This window comes from Coffea arabica, chromosome 4c, assembly GCF_036785885.1.
Source record: "Coffea arabica cultivar ET-39 chromosome 4c, Coffea Arabica ET-39 HiFi, whole genome shotgun sequence".
NCBI lineage: Eukaryota > Viridiplantae > Streptophyta > Magnoliopsida > Gentianales > Rubiaceae > Coffea > Coffea arabica.
Window position 1 is genome coordinate 41289124 of NC_092316.1, and position 21724 is coordinate 41310847.

The 21724-nt window shown below is 36.5% G+C and overlaps 2 long non-coding RNA genes across 5 annotated transcripts; one reads left to right on the forward strand and one right to left on the reverse strand.

Moving 5' to 3' along the window:
* Nucleotides 1-4137: 4137 nt before the first annotated feature.
* Nucleotides 4138-11099, reverse strand: LOC140005348 (uncharacterized). Its single transcript, XR_011813171.1, has 2 exons — nt 10565-11099; nt 4138-9028 (listed from the first exon to the last, which is right to left on the reverse strand). It is a non-coding gene; the product is annotated as an uncharacterized lncRNA (long non-coding RNA).
* Nucleotides 11100-16064: 4965 nt separating this feature from the next.
* Nucleotides 16065-20773, forward strand: LOC113739497 (uncharacterized). Of its 4 annotated transcripts, none has more exons than XR_003460256.2 (6): nt 16065-16319; nt 16445-16581; nt 16678-17543; nt 17756-17878; nt 20041-20158; nt 20301-20773. It is a non-coding gene; the product is annotated as an uncharacterized lncRNA (long non-coding RNA). The 4 variants fall into 4 exon arrangements; XR_003460258.2 differs by having other exon boundaries at nt 16445-16536; nt 16655-17543; XR_003460260.2 differs by having other exon boundaries at nt 16445-16536.
* Nucleotides 20774-21724: the final 951 nt, after the last annotated feature.

Genomic DNA, 21724 nt, shown 5'->3' on the forward strand with positions numbered 1-21724 from the left:
ATTGAGATTTACTTACCCCGACATGAATCAAAAACGACTTTTGAGTTCTCTTTGATCATTATTTCAATGATTTAGCTTGAAAAGCTCCTTTAACTTGACTCAAACTTGTGACCTTAAACCTTCATTTGTGAATCTCGATTTTCAATGAAATAAACCTTTTTGGTGCATTGTCCTAGTTCTAGGCAAACGAACTTTCTTCTTTGTATGCTCAATGACCTAGGGTATCCGTGAGTGATGGTTGGTTAATATTTCTTTAGGTGCTCAAGAGGGATTCGAAAGGAATTCTGGCTTGGAACTTTAAAGGAATTTCTTGCTCACTTGCTTTCGAAATTGGTGAGTGTCAAGTGCATGACTTGTTGCATAATACTTGAACTACTTCTTGTTGAACATGTGAATTGGACTTGTCGAGACGAGTGTATACTTTATCGCACTCGTTCTCTCTTGCTTGACTATATAATTAACTTGCTCGTACTCAATAATTATATTCGTGCTTGTGCGTGACTTGGTGTCGATTTGAGAGAAATCTCATCGACTTATACTTGTACTCATGGGGACGCCCAAATCTCATTGGCTAACCTTGTAACTCGAGCCTGCATGGGTTTGGTTGAGAAGTTTGGTGAATCATGGAAAATTATAAAGCTTGAACTTTTGAGATCTTGCATGGCATACTCGAATAGTATAGCCATTTGGTGCGTGTTTGGTTTCGGATCCGAGAGAGTGAAATGGTGGATGGAGAAAGTAAGTGAGGTTCTACGGACTTGATACTTGCTCGGTTGACAAAATGTCAATACTCGAAATTTTGGATCAAGACCTTGACAAAGCAGTGTGGAGTTAGCTCCTGAGAGCTCCCGTATGCTTTAATGATTGTGTCTTGTTTTCTTTTATGAATTTCATGAATATTATGACTGCCTTTGTTTTATAAGTTTAATACTTGTTGTACTTGCTTGCTTGCCTGTTTTTTTTTCTTGACCTCACTGAGCGTTAGCTCATCCCTTTAAATTTGTTTTCCCTAACAGGCTTTGGAAGTGGAAATTGGGGCTTCTAGACTAGCGACTTTTAGTGGAAGCTAGTAAACCTTTTGTATGTTATTGGAGATTTTTAAAGTGTGAATTCTGTTATTTTTGGGTATGGTGGATGGTAATTGTAATTGCTAGTTTTAGAAGTTATGGCTTGTATATTCGAAGTACTTCTTATTTAAGTCGATGATTGACTTGTAATTCTTTATTAAGCTTGAATGAGTGCGTGAGTTCTGGCGAGAGTTAGGCAGGCGGCCCGCCGACACCCTAGGGTTCACCCTAAGGAAAAGTGGGGTCGTCACACAAAATCTGGCCACTTTCTGGCTGGATTTCAAGCAATAAGCTTCAAAATTTTTTTTGTTTCCCCAGTCAATCCGGCCTTGAATCCGGCCAATATTTGGCGGGATTTGTTGAGAAAATTTCTGATTTCTGCAGCTTTCTTCCAGTTTTCTTATTTGATCAAAGTTCTTAACCACCTGATTTTCAATTATTTGGACTTGAAATACTTGAAATGCTTGAAACATGATATGCTGAGCTTAATTATGACTTGAACCTGTTTAAGCGAGTGTGCTCTTATGTACACTCAAATTACCTGACTTGACTAAACATTTGATATCACATTTACGCATGAGCCAGTAGCATGATTTTTATATGACCTATATATTGACTTGAAATGTTTGAAATACTTGAGAATGTGAATTGCTGGACAGTATTTGTAACTTAATTCTGGCTAGGCATGTGTCTCCTTATCGCACTCGGCCTCCCCTTCTTGAATGATCTTGTACTCGTTTGAACTTGATTCACCTGTACTTGTGTTTGTACTTGTGCTTGACTTGCAAGTGCCGAGCGGTCGCATGTACCATACTCCATTCGAGTGGGAGGTGCCTCTCATCCCCTCTCAATACTTTTATCCTGATTAAGTCGATTGGAGAGTTATCTCGTCGATACTAATGCTGAGCGGTCACATGTACCACACTCCATCCGAGTGGGAGGTGCCTCTCATCCCGTCTCAGTACCTCTATCCTGTTTTGTCGAGTAGAGTGTTATCTCCTCGACTAATTGGTATGCTCGAGTATTACCACCACTGTTTATTTCTGAATACGGAGCGTTAAGTGACAACTAACGTCTCCAATCTTTACTGTGTGAGCGTTGGATAACAGCCAACGACTCTAATCTTTATACTGGGTCATGATTCATTTGAATTTGACTTGTTTCTTAATGTCTGGGTATGCTATCTTGTCTCTTATTTTACCTGTTTGGTTACTTGAAATCTCACTGGGTTTTTAGCTCATTCCATGCCATTTGTTTTCCTTACAGGGTGAGAACAGGAGAGATTGAATTGAGGAAGGCCTCAATTTCTTCTAAGTTTGTTAGTGGCTCGTGTGAGCACTGCATAGGTGTCTAGCCGAATTGTTTGGTTTGATTTTTGGCAAGTTCGATTCTTTTGCTGTAATATATATTGTGTGGACATTGAAGGTCCATGAATGTATCTATATTGATGGTTATAATTAATATCGTTTTATTTTGAGCTTCTATTTGTAAATTTTCATGAATTACAACTGAGTCCTGATGAGAGTTGGGCAGGCGGTCCGCCAAACCCTTGGATACGCTCTAGGGGGAGGTGGGGCTATCATTAGACAAGAAACCAGTGGGGTAATAGTGAGATGGAATGAAAGTGCAAGGTTTAAAATATTTTTGTTCATGCATTTGACACTTGGCTTGAGTTGGACATTTGTCCAACTACTAAACCAAGCTAAAACCACCATATTTGACCCTTGACATGCAAAACAATTCTTGATCGTGGGAAAGAGAGAGAAAATATTTCTAGTTCCTTAATCTTCCAGCCAACAATCGAGAGAGTTAAACCATTTCCTCTTATCACTTCAAACCAAGAAAGAGAGTTGAGAATGAAGAAGAGATTGTAGCTTCTTGGTGTCCAAATCAGCTACACTGAGGGAGAAACATTAGAGCATTTGCCTTTGAGAAACCGAGGGAGAAGGAAAGAAAATAGTCTACAAATTCCAGTTTTTGTTGTGAGGAAACAAGAGGTAAAACCTGATAAATTTCCCTCATTTTCTCTCTACCTTAGTTCTATAATGTCTTAACTTGAACTACTATCAAGAAAAGACGAATTGAAACTGGGAAAAAAATGCTTGAAAGCTGGAAATATTTTTTGCTAAACACACTGCAAGTGATCTATCTGCAATGCTGTGGCTATTTCTCACAAAATTTGTTGCATTCCATTTGTGTGCAACACACACACTCTAGCTCTTTTATCTTGTCATGCATGCAGAATTTCACTTGAAGAAAAGAAGGATCAGTGTAAAAACTTGGGGGAAAACTCTGCTTAAAAACTATTTACCTGCTGGAAGTTTTCTGTGTTGGCCGAGAGGAAGAAAGCTTGAGTTTCATAGCTTTTCATTCAAAATTTTGGAAGAAATTTTACTAGGAATGCATGATATATATTTTGTCTCTTGTCTTATATAAGATATTTATCTTTGAAACTAGTGAAACGTTGATAAACTTGGCTGAAAATGTTGAAGGAATTTGCTGGAAATCTATTGAGATGGCCGAGAGAGAAAGGAAGAATTTTTCTAGTTTTCCGCTATGAATTTTGACTGCAAACTTTCATATTGTGATTCAATACACCTTATAGCACCTGTCGCGCCCCATTTTTGATAAATAAATAAGTAAATAAATGGTTTAAAAAATGTATTTTTTGTGATTGGAAAATGAATTGTGATTTTAAAAGAAAAAATGGGTCTAAATGGGGGGTTGAGAATGCGACGATTTGACCCAAAATTATAGTTAAAAAATGGTTTTTGAAATAAAAATTGGAGTCGTCACTTGGTAATGAGTTAAGGTGTACCAAGTCACCAAAAAAATGAATTTTTAAAGAAAAAATAGGAAAAAATAGTAAGAAACCCCTTTTAAACGACTTCTAGTCCACGTAAACGAAAGAAAAAGGTTCGGGAGTCACATTTGACAAAGGGGAAGGCAAGGATAAAATCCAAGGCACCTCTTTGACCTAGCCAAGGCTAGTTGCATGATTTAATCAAAGATTTTCTTGTTTTAACCAAAGAATTTATTACATTTGGATGCACTACATGAATGCAAACCCTAGACCTAGGGGTATTGGGAGAAATTTCTCTTCAAAGGTTGAGTGGTGCCAATCACATTAATTGTGAAGCCCAATAACGATCCTTTGAAGAAGTCACGAATAATGCGAATGGGATGCAAATGAATGGAATGCATGTATGCAATATGAGGACATGAGTTTGAAAAAGTAATAAAAAATAATAAATATGTAAATGAAAATGTGCACGTGAGTGGGCAAGGTACGGTATGTGAAATGATAATATGAAGTGCATGTGTGCAAGTGATGATAAAAGTGTTCGTTTGCAAGTGAAGAAACATAAAGGTGCACGTGTGCAAAATGGGAGGAAAAATGAAAGTGTGATGAGGGTATAAAATGGTAGAGTTGATTTAAAAATCCATGAGCCTAGGGAATTCATGCATATTGGGTACGGGGAGACCTAAATCGTGACTCAATTTGCCCTTTTATAGAGGGAATACAAGCGTGCTAAGGCTTAGAAAAAGCCACACTCGTCTATATCCCATATTTAAGGGGACTCTCAAGCAAATGAACCCTATAGCTAGCATGAAATGCAAAAATCCTAAAATGGAGAGAAAAGGGGTTTAGGGGGCATACAAAATGATAAAACTAAAAAGAATGCATGACATGTAATGAACTTGCAAACATGTACTAACGAGGGGAAATCCCTAAGGGTCTAGCATTGGACTAGCCCATTCTATGAATTCCGACTAGCGTTGGACTAGTGGAAACGTACATTCATCCATCACATTCATTCAGGCTATGGAAAGCGAGTAGACATGCCAAACACTTATAAACACATAGCACAAAACATTTAGCATGCTCGACTAGATGCAAGGCCCTAACAAAGCAAATTAACACGTAGTAACTAAGCATGCAAGACACATAAGACAATTAAAGCCCTAACTATTACATTTGCTAGCTAGGCACATGACTTCGATAGGTCTTCATTGAATGCTCCTCCAAGCCCTATCTATTACATTAGGGAGACCCTACTACAATCTAAAAGGGGGAAAAGGAATAAAATAATTAAATCCCTAACTATTACAAGCCAAGAGGTGTACACATACCCCATAAAGAATAACTTAAATAAAAAGCAAAAGTAAATGACATAAATAAAAGAAATTAAAGAAAGGCTAGGAAAGCAAAGTAGACATGTATTTCTCACGTAGCACGTTGGTTCACATAGGAGAGACAAAAAAGATAAAAGAAATTATACCTCCCCCTCGATGGTAATCAAATGAAGTAAAAATGGCTTCAAAACAATAAAAATGTCAAGGTACCACTTTATTTAAGAAAAATTAAAAGAAATGTGCAAAACAAAACTCACTTGATCATAAAGTCCCTAAAGTCATGACTTAAGCGCAATTGAAACAAAGTATGGTAGTTAATTGAATCAAACAAGCAATGAAGTTGCGCAAATTAAAATTACCAAGGACTAAATTGATGAAATTATTTAATTGATTGGGTCCTAGTGGAACAAGGAGAGACTTGGGGGGTTGGAATGCAATTTTTGAAAGATTTTCATGCATGCAATCTACGTAGAAGAAGAATTTCTGCAACTTGAAGCTTTCATGCAATTCTATCTTCTATTATAAAACATAGCAGCGGCACCCGCATTTCACACCAAAACAAAACACTTGATCTTGCATGAATGAAGCCTTTTTCATGTAACTCTAATGTTCAGCCATCATTTCAACTAGATAACATAAGATTTGGAGTCTAGCACAAGATCATACAGCCAGATGAATTTACTATATTCTGCAAAAATCCGGAAATTATCTAACAAAGACCAACAGCCATGAACTTCCACAAAACTTTACACGACTGCCTCAAACAAAGATCCCACCCCAAATTTTTATTAAAACTCATCATCTCCATGCATTATCATACGTACAAGGGGATAAAACCAACAAGGCGAAGGTTTGCAGAATCTGATTCATTTAAAAGATCTCCACCCGTTCTGAATTTACCCAGGGGAAGTTACTTAACCAAATAACACTCATGCTGGATTGGCATTATGAAAAGAAAAACAGCATTGGAAGTCTTGATTCATAGTAAAGCAAATCAAAATCTCTCAAACGTGCTCTTGAGCAAGACTCCACAGAGTCGTAAGAAGATAGCTATTTAAGCAACTAAACGAACAGGAACAAGAAAAATGCAGACAGCACCACGAAAGACAGCAGGCCTGCGTTGCTACTGATTGTTGTTTTAGATCACAGCGATCTCATAGATGGGATTTCTATCACATTAAAAGTTTCAGCAGCAACCAGAACAAGACTCCAACATTTGCACAAGCCAGGACAGATTCAAAAAGAACATGGAGCAGGCCACTCTATTTTGCAACATATCTAGTATTTCAAACGGACAGACCAGGTAAAGCTGGGATCTTGCTACTAAACTAAAGCCTAGGAACGAAATACAATCAATACCAACTAAATTTCAGGCCTCATCATACACAATAACAGCGAAAAGACAGCATCTTTGAGCCATAAAAAAAAATCAACCACAGATGACATCCGTTTCATTCTTTATGACAGAAAAGAAACACGAAAACTAACAAATTTAGGTTCACAAATTCCAACCACACTCATACATGCTGGGACAGCTTCAAAGGTCTGCGTTTTAAGAGATTCTGGAATTTAAAAGAGGACACTACTTACAATAATGATATTTTCCTTCGATGAAGAGGATGATGGTCAGTTCCAGTAGCGATGGCGGCTCCGGTTCTTCGGCAAACCGTTGGCCACTTGTTGGTTACACTGGAGAAGAAAGGTTGAGGTTGTGGGTGACTGCGATGGAGGTTGCGCCAGTGGGCTTTGGAGTGAAGTGTGCTGGTGAAGTCCACAGCAGTAGAAGCAGCAGATGCGGACTGGTGGTTGGAGGTTCGTGGGCGGTGGTTATGGAGTTTTGCGGGCTCTTCTGGGTTCTCCCTTAGTTTCCTTCCTTCCGCTGCCCTAAGCTCCCTTCACTCTCGGCTCTCTCGGTTGCCCCTTTCCAACTGTCACTAGATCTTTTCCTTTCCCTTTTTTCAGATTTCCAGCTGTCCCTCCATGCTCTGCTTCTGTCCTCTTCCCTTTCAGATTTTTCTCGGTTTCTCCCTTTTCTTCACTTCCTTAGCCGCTGTTTTTCTTTCTTGCTCTTCCAAAAACCTCTCCCCTCTGATTTCTAGCCGGCCGTTGTCGCGCCCCATTTTTTGATAAATAAATAAATGATTTAAAAAATGTATTTGTGATTGGAAAATGAATTGAGATTTAAAAAGAAAATGGGTCTAAATGGGGTTTTGAGAATGCGACGATTTGACCCAAAATGTAGTTTAAAAAGGGTTTTTGAAATTAAAATCGGAGTCGCCACTTGGTAACGAGTTAAGGTGTACCAAGTCACCAAAAAATGAATTTTTAAAGAAAAGTAGGAAAAAGTAGTAAGAAACCCCTTTTAAACGACTCCTAATCCACGTAAACCAAAGAAAAAAGGTTCGGGAGTCACATTTGACAAAGGGGAAGGCAAGGATAAAATCCAAGGCACCCCTTTGACCTAGCCAAGGCTAGTTGCATGATTTAATCAAAGATTTTCTTGTTTTAACCAAAGAATTTATTACATTTGGATGCACTACATGAATGCAAACCCTAGACCTAAGGGTATTGGGGGAAATTTCTCTTCAAAGGTTGAGTGGTACCAATCACATTAATTGTGAAGCCCAATAACGATCCTTTGAAGAAGTCACGAATAATGCGAGTGGGATGCAAATGAATGGAATGCATGTATGCAATATGAGGACATGAGTTTGAAAAAACCATAAAAGGCAATAATACGTAAATGAAAATGTGCATGTGAGTGGGCAAGGTACGGTATGTGAAATGATAATATGAAATGCATGTTTGCAAGTGATGATAAAAGTGTTCGTGTGCAAGTGAAAATATAAAGGTGCGCATGTGCAAAATGGGAGGAAAAAATGAAAGTGTGATGAGGGTAGAAAATGGTAGAGTGGATGCATGAACCTAGGGAATTCATGCATATTGGGTACGGGGAGACCTAAATCGTGACTCAATTTGCCCTTTTATAGAGGGAATACAAGCGTGCTAAGGTTTAGAAAAAGCCACACTCGTCTATATCCCATATTTAAAGGGGACTCTCAAGCAAATGAACCCTATAACTAGCATGAAATGCAAAAATCCTAAAATGAAGGGAAAAGGGGTTCGAGGGGCATGCAAAATGATAAAACTAGAAAGAATGCATGACATGTAATGAACATGCAAATATGTACTAACGAGGGGAAATCCCTAAGGGTCTAGCGTTGGACTAGCCCATTCTATGAACTCCGACTAGCGTTGGACTAGCGGAAACGTATATTCATCCATCACATTCATTCATGGCCATGGAAAGCGAGTAGACATGCCAAACACTCGTAAACACATAGCACATAACACTTAGCATGCTCGACTAGATGCAAGGCCCTAACAAAGCAAATTAACACGTAGCAACTAAGCATGCAAGACGCATAAGACAATTAAAGCCCTAACTATTACATTTGCTAGCTAGGCACATGACTTCGATAGGTTTTCATTGAATGCTCCTCCAAGCCCTATCTATTACATTAAGGAGACCCTACTACAATCTAAAAGGGGAAAAAGGAATAAAATAATTAAATCCCTAACTATTACAAGCCAAGAGGTGTACACATACCCCATAAAGAATAATTTAAATAAAAAGCAAAAGTAAATGAAGTAAATGAAAGAAATTAAAGAAAGACTAGGAAAGCAAAGTAGACATGTATTTCTCACGTAGCACGTTGGTTCACATAAGGAGAGACAAAAAAGATAAAAGAAGTTATACCTCCCTTGAGTTGGTGTCCAAATGAAAGAAAAATGGCTTCAAAACAATAGAAAGGTCACGGTACCTCAAATAGTAAAGTATGACAAAGTCACCAAATCTCTCCTAATTGCAATTTAAATGAAATCAAATAATACATGGTTTTCAATAAAGGGATCCACCAAAGACCCAATTGCAAGCATTAATCAACCATTCAATGCCAATTGAACATTTTAGAAACTTTGAAAGTCAAAGAGCAAGAAAAAGGCCAAAGCCAATTTATTTAGGGGAATTAAAGAAAATAGGAGAAACACAAGCTCGTTTAGACTCAAAGTTCACCAATTCTAACAAAACATGGTAATTAATGAAAGCAAACAAACAATCAAGTTGAAAAATTGAAGCTACCAAGGACTCAATTGCGAACATTAGCCAAGCACTCAAACCTAATTAAACATTTTTAAGAGCTTCAAGGATCCAAGGGCAAAGAAAAAGTCAAGTAAAGGTTAAAATGCAACTACTTCAGGACCTGATTGCAAGAATTTGTAATGTAATTGGGCCATAATGTATTGCTGCAAAAGTCAGAGGGACCCAATTGATTAGTTTTCTCAATTTTCTGGGTCATAGTGGCATTAGATAGAAGCCAAGGGGTTGGACTGCAATTTTTCCCTTTTTTTTTTAATGCATGCATACGTAAATTGCTAGCCATTCGAAGCTGTCATTGCTTCTGCAATTTTCTGTTTTTTCTTTTGTTCTTTTTGCAACCCCATTCAGCAAGACATTCACACCAAAACATTAGCAGCTTCGGATCAAAACATACAGCTTCATCATTGATCATATAAACACAAGATTGAACCAGCAAATTGAATGACTAAAACCAGCTTATGAGCTATTGCGCCAGGAAAAAACAGCAGAAACATAAGAAACGAACGCAGCTTTTCCCTATTGGTTTCACGCATGAAAGAGAGCTAATGACTTTTGTCTCTAAGTTTCCAACAGGAAAATTCTAAATGCAGCTTTGATAGCAAATATGTCCATGGCAACCCAGTTATGCAGCAAACAAAAACAAGGACATCAAACAAGCCACAACTTCAGCAACTCAAGAAAGAAAAAAAAAAATTGTCTGCCCGTACGGCTGCAGCAAACCGAGAACTTTAAACTTGTTGCAGCAGATTTTTATGCGCAATCTAAAACCAATCAACAGGATTATCAAACATTCTTTATACTTTTCAACATGAAAACCTGGATTTGAACACAGAAAAGTCCGAAGAAAAACATGCAACTCCGGCAATCTTTGGAACTTTGACACTTTAACAATCTTACGCGACAGCTAGTGCAAACCATTTAAGACAACAGCACCATTAAGACTTGACCTTCTAAACTCACAAACGAAGGAGCAGATTCTTGGTGAACATGAAACAGGAGGGAGAGGAAAATATTTGACAATAAAAACAGTAACCTTGCTCGACTAAAGGAAAACAATACCAATACAACCTTAATCATCCTAAAAACGCAGATTTGGCTTTAGCAAAAACCGGCAAACAAGCAAATCACCAGCCTTCAGTTTAGCAGATTTGGTTCCATTTGGGATTAAGACGAACGAGCAGGAAAAAAAATTGAGGATTACCTGTTGTGCTGCCTGGGCTCGATGAGGATATCAACGACCAAACCTGACTCTGGGTTTCCTGCCTTAGATCTCCTTTTCCGCTTACTCTTTTCCCGGACCTCTGATTTTGCCCAGCCCTTTTTCTCAGCCGTGAGCTCTTTTGCTTGATTTCCTCAGTCCAAAAACCTCCCTTTTCTTTCTTGGTAGCAGCCCTTACTTTCCAGACGTTCTCTCTCGGTCGCGACTCTCATCCGATTTCTCCCAGTTTTCTTTCCTTTTCTTTTTTAGATTTGCAGCTGTCTCCTGATCCTCTTCTCTAGCCTGCTTAATCTGCCCAAAAACCGCTTGCAGTTTTTTTCCTTTTTTCCTTTCGGTCTCTCTTTTCTCAGCCTTCAAGCCTTCGCTCGCTCTCGGCTCTCTCTCGATTTCCTCCTTTTTTCAGCCGTCTCCCCCTCCTGTTTTTCTTAGCCCACAGACTCTCTCTCCGTTAGCTCAAAAACCTAGCCCCCCTCCTTCTAGATTCATCCCCCTGCCAGGTGTCCTAGACACCTGGCCTTTGTAGCCAAATTTACTCCCCAAGGACTCCCTGCAATTTCTTCTTGCAAGCTGCGGCAACACGCAGCTTTTGGCATGCATGACCTTTTTTTTTTTTTTTAAACTAATCAAAACAATATCGATAAAAATAAATAGCAAAAATAATTTAATTAACCTTGGATAAAACAAATAAACTAGAAACAACAAAGTGTAAAATCCAATTTTTTCTCTTCTTCTTTTTTTTTTTCCATTTTCATCATTTTTTCCTTTTTTTTCTCTTTTTTTTTTTCTTTTTTCATGATTTTTCTTTTCCTTTCCTCTTTTTCTTTCTTTTGCATGATTTTCTACGCTAAAACTTAAAAATAAAATAAAAACTAGAAACTAAAAAAACTAAAAAACGACCACGACAAATAAGAATAAAAAGTAAAAGAAATTACACCAAAAATTTGGTGTCTACAGCCGTCACTCTATCCCCCTCTGCTTTTTTTTTTTTCTCGCTCTCTTGCTTTCCAGTTTCCTCTTGGCCGTCCCCTCTCTCCCTCAAGAAACTCTCTCCGCTTTCTCTGGTTTCAACCGTCCCCTCTCTAAACTTCCTATCCCCGTACCCTCCAAATCTCTCCCTGCGGCTGCTGTTTGTCTTACCTTTTATATGGAACCCAAGGTTCCTAAACCCTCACCCCAATGGTGAGGATGCAAAACCTCCCTTGCCTTCACATCCAGCCCTCCGTGGCTGTCCTTGCAAGCTGCGGCCAATACGCAGCTTCATGCCGCGTCTCTTTTTTTTTTTCAACTAATTAATTAAACAAAATTGATAATAATAACAATAATAATAATAACAAAAACAACTTAATTAACATTGGATAAAAATAAATAAACTAGAAACAACAAAATGCAACTTTCCATTTTTCCTTTTTTTTTCATTTTTCTCGTTTTTCACTTTTTTTTATTTTTCTTTAAGAAAACATTGTATTAAAACAACTCAACATATTTCTTGAATATTTTTCCTTCTTTTTTTTCTTTTTTTCTAGAAATTCTATGCTAAGAATAAAAACTAAACTAAAAAAAACTAAAAACTAAAAAGTGAATAAAACTAAAATAAAAAACTAAAAATAAAAAGTAAATGAAATTACACCAAAAATTTGGTGTCTACAGCACCTTAATCTTAACATGCATGTTGGATTTGAGTGTAAAATGAAGAGTTTTATTGGAGAAAAATTTGCTTTGCTGGAATTTTTATAGCTTTTTGGCCGAGAGAAAAGAGGGGTTGGTTTCCCAAACTTGTATCCAATTTTTTGGAATTTGGCTTGAAGAATTCTTGTTATGTGCTCATTCTTTGTTGTATAGATGTCGTATCATGTGTTTCGCTTTTGGTTCTAGTGAAAGTTGGTTGTTTTAAGAGAGAAAACTTAAGGAACATTGCTAGCAATTTTGAAGAGGGTTGAAGAGAGGGAGAGCTGAGAATTTTCAGCTTTAACTCCATAACTTTAGTTTTTGATAAGTATATCTTTGCTTCATATACCTCTTAATATCTAAAACTTGGCATGCATGTGGTAATTTACTTGATTTAAGCAAGGAATTTGGGTGAGTTTGCAAGAAAATGAGGAACAAAATTCCTGAAGTTTTATTTAATGAATTTGGCCGAACTTGAGTTGGTTATTTGTGCAGCTTGTAGCCGTAAAATTTAATGGTTTTGATGAATTGTTACTTCCCACCTATTTTACTAGATGTACATTGGTTGCATGATTGAACTCCTTTGAAAATTAAAAGTGGGATTATTGTATGAGAATTTGGGAAAGGTGAGCTGATTGCTTCACTTAAACGTGGCTATAGTTTTTGAAATTGTGATTGGAGGCTAGGAAATAGCATGTATGTAGATCTTTTCTTAAGAGTTTTACTAAGTGAATAGGTAAATAATATGGTAATTTGCTTCACTTAAACGTGGCTATAGTTTTTGGAATTGTGATTGGAGGCTAGGAAATAGCATGTATGTAGATCTTTTCTTAAGAGTTTTACCAAGTGAATAGTTAAATAATATGGTGATTATAAATTGTCTCAAGAGACAATAAGGTGCAAGAAGGGAACCCTGAGGCCAAGGTGTAAATTGTTCTCTTAGAGTGAGTGTTTTATATTTGTTTGTAATGATTGAATACATGATGAACATAAATATTATGTGTTTAGTTGATCAATACTTGTTGGATTATTGATGTTTGAATTGTTTAGAGTGAAATTTGTCAATTGCTACTCTTTTACTGAAAGGCGAGTACAGACTTTATCGCACTCGACCTAGGTGAATTTTGGAAATGATAAATGCCTAATTGTGCATGAATGTAAGCCGAATGTGTATTTTATCACATCAATTGAATTGGGCCCCAAATCCCATTGTTGGACAATCTATTCGAGCCGATAACGGCCTTGGTAGAGTAGGCTGGAAGACCTTGGGCACTGAAATGTTTGGTATAATCGAGTATTACCCCTTTAATGAGGCGCCTATTGGAGTGACAAAGTGACTAATGATTGAAGGGGATTATTTACTGTTTAGGAGGATACAAAGAGGAGATGGTGGAGTGTGAAGTGAATTGTAGGAAGTTGTGCAATGAATTATTGAACGGAGCTAAGTGCTACGTCTGGAAACGGATGGGAGCCACCTCTAGGGTCTGTATCATACCGTATCCTTTGATATTGATTGTGCCATTTGTTAAGAATTGTTTCACAAATTATCCTGATATTAATTGGTTTGTTATTCCTATTATATTACTGAAAGTGTGAAATGTTGTATTTAAAATTACTTATTTTTTTAGAACCTCATTGGGCATAAGTTCACCAATTAGTTTGTGTTCCTTAACCAGGGTTGAAACGTGGAATCGAGGAATAGTAAGCTCAAGAGTGGAAGTCTTTGCTTTAAGTAAATTGCCATCCTATTTGTATTTAGTGAATTGATTGAACAACTTGTATTTTGATCCGTTTAGAAAAGGATAGGTGTAGAGAGTAGCCAAAATTAAGCCCGAGACTTGAATTGTACTTGGATGAATTTTTTGTACTTAATGATATAACTTTACCGACTTTATTATTTTTAAGAATTGTACATATTAAATGTTGTAGGCTAAGACAACTTTACTTTTGTGGGAATGTATGATGGACTATTAATGACTTTAGTTAATGAAATGTTATCTCTTAAGTTAAAGTGAGTGAGTCAGTCCTGACGAGAGTTAGGCAAGCGGTCCGCTAACCCTAGGATACGCCCTAAAAGAAGGTGGGGTCGTCACATTTTCTTGTTTATTTCATTTCAAATTTTATATATTTTTTGATGTTGTTTGGGATATTTCTTCTTCTTTTTATGAGTTTACTAGCTTTATTCTATTGAATTATTTTTTATAATAATTTATGCATAATCAAATAGCATATATTATTATGAAGAAGTCATTATGATTGCATGTTCTACCTTCAAAATTGCAATGACTTTAATTTTATGGAATTGAAATATATAGATATTGTTATTTATATGCTTAGTCGTTATTGAAAAATGTGGAATGCTAAATTATATTTAAATTACAAATTAATATTCTTAAGTGTGTATAAAAAGTTTCAAAATATTCTTTTATACAATGTAAACATTTTATCCCTCTTTTTTTTCCATGAATATATGATTCTTAAAACTATAAGAAGCATTAAATAAACTTAATAAATGAGGGGATTATTGTCTAATGAATGGATGAGGTGTGAATTCTAGGAGTGGCAATTCCTGACATGACTCGAAAACACGACACGGACCTAACACGAAATTAATGAGTTTGGGTTGAGGTTTTGGGGATTCGGGTCAAAATCGAGTAGAACCCGATAAACCCGAAAAGAAAACAAGTCGATTTCGGGTCAACCCGTGATGACCTGATATGACCCGTTTACGAATTAAAAATAATTTAATAAATATAAAAATTATTTTATCTAACTAAACTAAATAGTCTAAATCATTTTTTTTCAAAGGTATTAATTACTTAATCCTAAATGAATTTATTTAACTTGTGTGAAGTTGAAATTATTATATTTGGATAAATAATATATTATGTTATTTTTTACTTTTATGCTGTTTTAATTTATTTTATATTTGATTTGGGATAAAACACTTTTACGTTGTTTAATTTATTTTAGATTTGGTTTGAAATTATTTATTTAAATTTTTATTACTTGATGATGTAATTAATTTTGTGAGAAATTGATTTTATTAGAAATTACAATGATAAATTAATAAATTAAAATTAAGTTTCGGGTCATTTCGGATTGACCCGCCAACCCGAAATTTTCAAGTTCGTGTCAGGTATCCTGACCCGTTTCGGGTTGCAGGTCAGGTTCGGGTCAGCGAGTTTTTTGTTATACTTGGGGTTCAACCCGACCCGTCAACCCGAACTTGACCCGATTGCCACCCCTAGTGAATTCAATATGGAAGAGTGTGAATTTAGTTCTCCCTCCAAATTTTTTTTTATTTTATATACATCACATCATAAAAAATTTGCTACAGTAATTATTTAAAATAATAGTTCAAATAATCTCCTATCCAACATGCTAAAGTCTTCAATCTATGAGTACTCGTTAGCACACATAAATTATACTTATTATGTGACTACATACAAATACAATTATTGCGCCCACTGTAATTAGATATTTTTTGAAATCAACTACACTTTACAAATCGATTGTAATTATCCCAAACAGTTAAATAAAAATTTTAGATGACCGCAGGAAGTGAATCCTTACTCCTAGAGGTTAAAGTCTCTCCGAAGAACTCATGTATATTTGCTAGGTCTTACCCTACTTTTCAACATAAGTAGATAACGTGCGAAGAGCTGTGATGACCTGGAGGTTTTCGTCGTCCTCTCACGTGCCGTGCAAGTGGGTTGAGGGCATTATATTGTTCGCGCATCGCGCGACGGCTTCCGCTCTATTCTCAACTTCTCCTCTCGCAGTATCCCATGTGCCTTCTGCTGCGTTGTCTGCCGCATTGATATACTTGTTTCTGTATCTGGTAGAATCCCGGGCCCTTTCTTCCAGCTACCTTCTCTCTCTCCTCCTTTTGGACAATGTTGCACTCTTGCTTATCCGGATGTTCTGAGCTCTGGTACAAGAGCCTGTTGAGATATTTGGTTCTCTTCTTACTACACAATGAGCATCGAGCCTCTCTCTCTCGGGTTCTCTGGGTTGAAGTGGTCCAAATCATCTGCCATCCGTTCAGTTCTCCTCCTCCTCATCCTTTGTAAGTTTTCTTCTTCTTCCTTTCCGGAGAGGTGCAGTCTTCGCTCTGAGTTTTCTCCGTAGGTTTTAGCCTGAAGCTGATATCTTTGTTCTTTGTTCTTTGTTTCCCTTTCCGAACCACGAAAGGAGCATCGAGCCTTTGTCTCTCGCGTTCTCTGGGTTGCGGTGGTCCGGATCATCTGCCATACCTTTGGCTCTCCTCCTCCTCCTCTTCCGTTGTAAGATTTCTTCTTCTTCCTTTCCGGTGAGGTGCAATCTTCGCTGTGAGTTTTCTCTGTAAGCTTTAGCCTGGAACTGATATTTTCTGTTCTTTTTTGTTCTTTGTTTACCTTTTAGCATATCTTCTGTTTTGCTCTCAGGAGAGGTACGATCTTGTCATCCGTTTGGTTCTTCTCCTCCTCTTTCGTTGTAAGTCTTCTCCTTCCTTTCAGCTTAGGAGCAGTCTTTGTTGTGAGTTTTCTCGGTAAGTTATATCCTAGGATTGGTATTTCTTCCCTTCTACTTGCGCTATGTTTGGTTTGGTGGTTCCGGTTTCTGGTCTACAGGTGTTTGCTATTGGCCTGTGTTCCTGAAGGCCCCTGTGGTGTGTGCCTCAGACGCAAGAAAAAAACATATCCCTCTTTCTATTCTGTCTGGAACCATACGTGGTTGTGCGTTTTTTGACACGTGATGTTCTGGTCTTTGGGGTGTTGCGTTTTTTTGTCTTGTGTTTTCCCAAAAAACTGTCGTCTATGCGTAAAAAAATAGACTCTGTTGTAACAAATGCCTCTCCGCCGCTTCTCCTCTCCGCCCCTTTCCTCACCCAAATGATACGACCAGTGGAGGCTGTAGCGATGAGCCTCCTCGCTCTTAGCTTCTTTTTTTTTTTTTTTGGTCAATTTGCAACTTCCTTATTTTTTTGTCAATTTGCAGCTTCCTTATTTGTGTCAGTTTGCAGCTTTGTTAGGCGATGGCGATTGGAGAAGTTGGTATTGAAATTCTTCAGTGTGTGTTGTGGGCATCATTTCTAACTCAAAGTTTGAGATTTTTGGTAGACCTTTGCATAGATTCTGGGTTAGAAAGTCTTTTATTTTATCCTATTTACTTTTCTGATCAAATTAATTTTTTTATGTTGTTGTTGTGCCGTATTTTTCTTACCCTTTTCAGATCGAGTGATTTTTTTGGTGATGTTGTTCTTCATCTTTAAAAAAAAATCTACACGAAACTGTTTATCAACATAATCCAGGTAACTTTTCTACAAAATCTACCTTTAGTTTTCAGTTAATGCTCCCTTTGGTTCCATTCTATAGTTCTTATTTCCTTTTTGTCCCAGCACAATTTTCTTTTTCTTTTTCTCTTTTTTTTTGTCCGATTAGTTTGTTGTTGATTTTTAAACTTGCTTAGATGAAATATATGTCAAATGGTAAATCTTCATTTTTTTTAAACTTCTTGTGGCAGGTCAATTTTGATGTTGTTTCTTTCTATCAATAAAGAAAGATAGACATCTTGGATTCTCTGTTCAGCCAATTCGGGCATTTCATCTGACCCGTTTCATTATTCAGCTACAGTAAACTACCTGAGGTTGGCCTAATCGATATTTTTTAGCATTTCTTTTTTTTTTCTAATTACCACGTTGCCAAATGGGTCACTGACATCATTGAAGATGGAAATTTCTAGCTTGGGTTGGGCTATCTACTGAATATTTGGGTGGGAGGTTGTAATTACATTTTGTCATTGCCTTGTATGCCTCTGATAAAATTTGGGAGGATTCATCTTTGCATGTCTGTTTTGGTTTCATACTGTTAGATGCGATTTTCTCCTTCCTTTTTTTACCTTTAAATGGCCAACTTGAACATTGTTTTTGGTGAAGAATATTACAGATTTTTGTGAACCTATTTTCTGTATTCTTGCATTCTGTTTGTGGTCAGGCAAAATTTATTGCAAAATAAAGAAAACCCCACTTACCCATGTGCCAAATTTGTAAAAGAAAGTAGAAAATTGAGAAGGAAAAGGGGGGGAAAAAGTATCAGTACCAATATCAATGTCAAGGGTTATCTTCTCCTTCTTAAGAAATCTCTCTGCAGAATCCTTTAATACTCTAAAAAGGTATAACACATCACATATCTATGTTGTTTTTTTTGGCATATTTTGATAGATTTTTTTTGTGGGTATAGTTTGTTTTCATGTTTAAGCATGTGAGCTTTGTTTAGTAATTTATTTCAGGTGATTATTTTTGTTTGTTTGATTACTCTGCAATTCAACTCTTTAGTTTTCTTCTGGGTTGAGTTTAATTTTCAAGTTTTTCTGAGATTTCCTTAATGCATTATGGCCAAGGAGGAGTTTGCAAAGTCTCGTTGGAAATGGGCTCATATAGATTTTTAGTCAACTGTTCTTAGCTTGAGCGGTTGAAAATGCGAAATGGTAAATCTAAAATAATGGAGGCTTAGAACGTACAAAATAGCATGTATCTTATGAGGTTTGTTTGTTTGATTTAGAAGAGTAAGAGATTCCAAGGCAGTATTCTGCATTACTTGGGCAATGTGATTATTCTGCATGACTTCGTTGTTTTGCCAATCCTTGAACGTTTGCCATATTTGCTGATCGAATCAACATAAGAGATGTACAATTGGTTATGTAAAAATATTCATTACCCTTATTCTCTCTGTGTAGATTATAGATATCAAAGTTTTATTATCTGTGCGGTAAGATTGAGAGATATGAAAGCATATTTCATTTCAATCATAATGAATGCGTTTTAAGGAGGATATCCAGTACTTATCATGTTAGGCATTTTGGCAGTGATTTTTTTTTATTATTATCTCTCTGGTGATGTATCACAGCAGAGGTGGATTATCATCAAGATATGTAGAAATAAACTGATGATGAATTTAGTGTTAGTGGACTTGAATAAGAAACGGAGTATTCTATTACTGGTCAGGTTGTCAGCTATAAAAACTATCGTGCTGAAGGATGTCAGATGGATGGTTAGAAACTGCCATTTCCTGTTTAAGTTGCTGATGAAGATTCTTTGTGGAGGCAAAGACCAACTTAGTTGGTTTTTTCTGAGATATCATTAGAAATTTCATTTTGCCAGTAATTTTACTAAATTTTTGCATGACCTGGATGAGCGAGTTTCTTATTGTTCAATCAGAACATTTCAAAGCACGTTGAACTACTCTAGGAGACTTCTGCAGGATATTGAAAAGAAAATGCAACTCTCTGGGTAGAGATGTCCCTCTGATTCGCCATTATTCCTGTTCTCGTGATTTAGTACACACAAACTTTCATCAATATATAAAGCTTGAATGTTTTAAGACTTGGACTTGAGGCTTTTGGATTTAATGAGGAACCTATGCATTTTTTTTTTTTTTGTGTATGTACATGACTAATTTTTCACTATACAATCTTGCTGCTGACATTGATGGCATGTCAATTTGTTGATGCATGTTCATGCACATATTCAAATTGAGTTCAATTGAGTTTTGTTTATATGGTTGGGGCTCAGTATGTGCAAGAAAAGTGAAATAGTCTAATCTTGAGGATATTTGTTAGAGTTATTCAAATGAGACAAAATGTTGTGGCAGAATGAAGTTGTAAAACATAAATCCTCTTCTAAGCTTGCAAGTCTTCTTTTCCTTCCTGGGATCTCTCTCTCTCACGCACACACACACAGAGACACAGCCCTGAACCTCCTTCTTGGCACATTAAAGCTAATGATATTGTTTCTTTTTATACTACTGTAGGTTTATTCCCTGTAAGAGTTTCCACTCTGGCAGATGTTTGCAATCAGCAAAGAGCACAAACTCTCGTCCTTTATTGCCTCCAAAAAACACCTCTAATTCCTGGAGACCTTATATAGTTGTATGCTAATTAACTTGCTCTTTTCTTTGAAAACCTTTTATGACTGAACTTTCTTGCTTTCTTTTAATTCTCCTGTTCACACATCTTTTTATTAGTTTGTTTTTTCCCTGCCATTTTTATTCACTTAGTTTGTCTTTTGCAGCATGGTACTGTTTTGGGTGGAGTTGGTGGTCTCGCATTTTTTCTTCACTACAATGACGAGAAGAGGGCTATCCTTAAAGATTTTATTACTTTGACGTGGTAATCACTTAGAAGTCTGAAACTGAAGTTCTTCTCCTGCATTTTATGAAATACTTGCCAAAAGATTTGTATAGCTCCCTCGGTGTTAGTATTGCAATTGTAATTGTTGACCAAAAAAGGTATACATTTGTTTGTGTGTGAAAGAGAGAGACAGATAGAGTGTGTGTCTGAAAAAGAGAGAGAGGGACAGATTGTGTATGTTCTCTCTCTCTGTCTCTCACTATTGGTTGTTTACCCATCTTTTGCACGGTGTACAACATATTCACACACACTCTCTCTCATAGTTTATCTCTTCTATTTGCATAGTTGCATAATCACAATATTTGAACTCGATTTGACTCATTGCTAATCCTAAGCTTAGATTTTATTATTGGGATAAAATATTTTTCAACTCGTAATGGGATCCGTCAAATGTCCCAATTGGTATATATCGTGTAAATGTAATAGCCTGAATTTATGAGCTTTTTTTTTTTTAGAACTTAAATTAAACCTATCCTGTGTTATATTTTTTTACTCCAATTTCTTTATGTTTCAAAGAATAGTAATGTCCTTGGAAATTTAGATATTTTACAGCTATCTATGCTAAACTGGGCATGCACATTTTTATATCCACCGCGCATCGCGCGGTTTATACCTCCTAGTCTATAATATAAAAGCTTACCACCTCCACACAAAAAAAAAAAAAAAAAAAAAAAGTAGTTTGAACTTGAACTAGATGTTTTAGTTATTTCATAAAAACCCAACAATAATTATCAGATTACCGAAAACCGGCGCGGTTTGTTTAGATTGCTTCATATTTTCCCAATTTTATTTGCTTACATCATCTTTACAATTTCCAATACACCTTTTTATCTTCCCAATATCTTTTTATCTCACATACATCACATCACAAAAAGTGCTACAGTAAAAATATCTCAAATAATCCTAAATAACTTACAATCCAAACAGACGTATCTAACTAGACAAAGAACCAGGTGCCTCATCAATTGCCTTTTTTTAAAAAGAAAAATCTTTGAACCAGCTTTTTTTTTTTCCGATAAAAAGAGTTAACTTCTCGAGAATATTGCCCCATGCTATCGAGGCTTTTTAGGCTTTGAAACTAAAAGCGAAACTTTTCCTTTTCTGTTTTCATAGACTTGAATTCAATAGTCGGATCCATCCATGTCAAGATAAGCCAGTTCAGGCCTCAAATCACGTCATGCAATAAAGGGTTATTATCACTTTTACCTCTTAAAGTTTGGCGTCACTATCAATTTTTCTTGTAATATTATTTTTTAGTCATTTTACACCTATGACTAATGGCCAAACTTGACGTAATTTATTAAT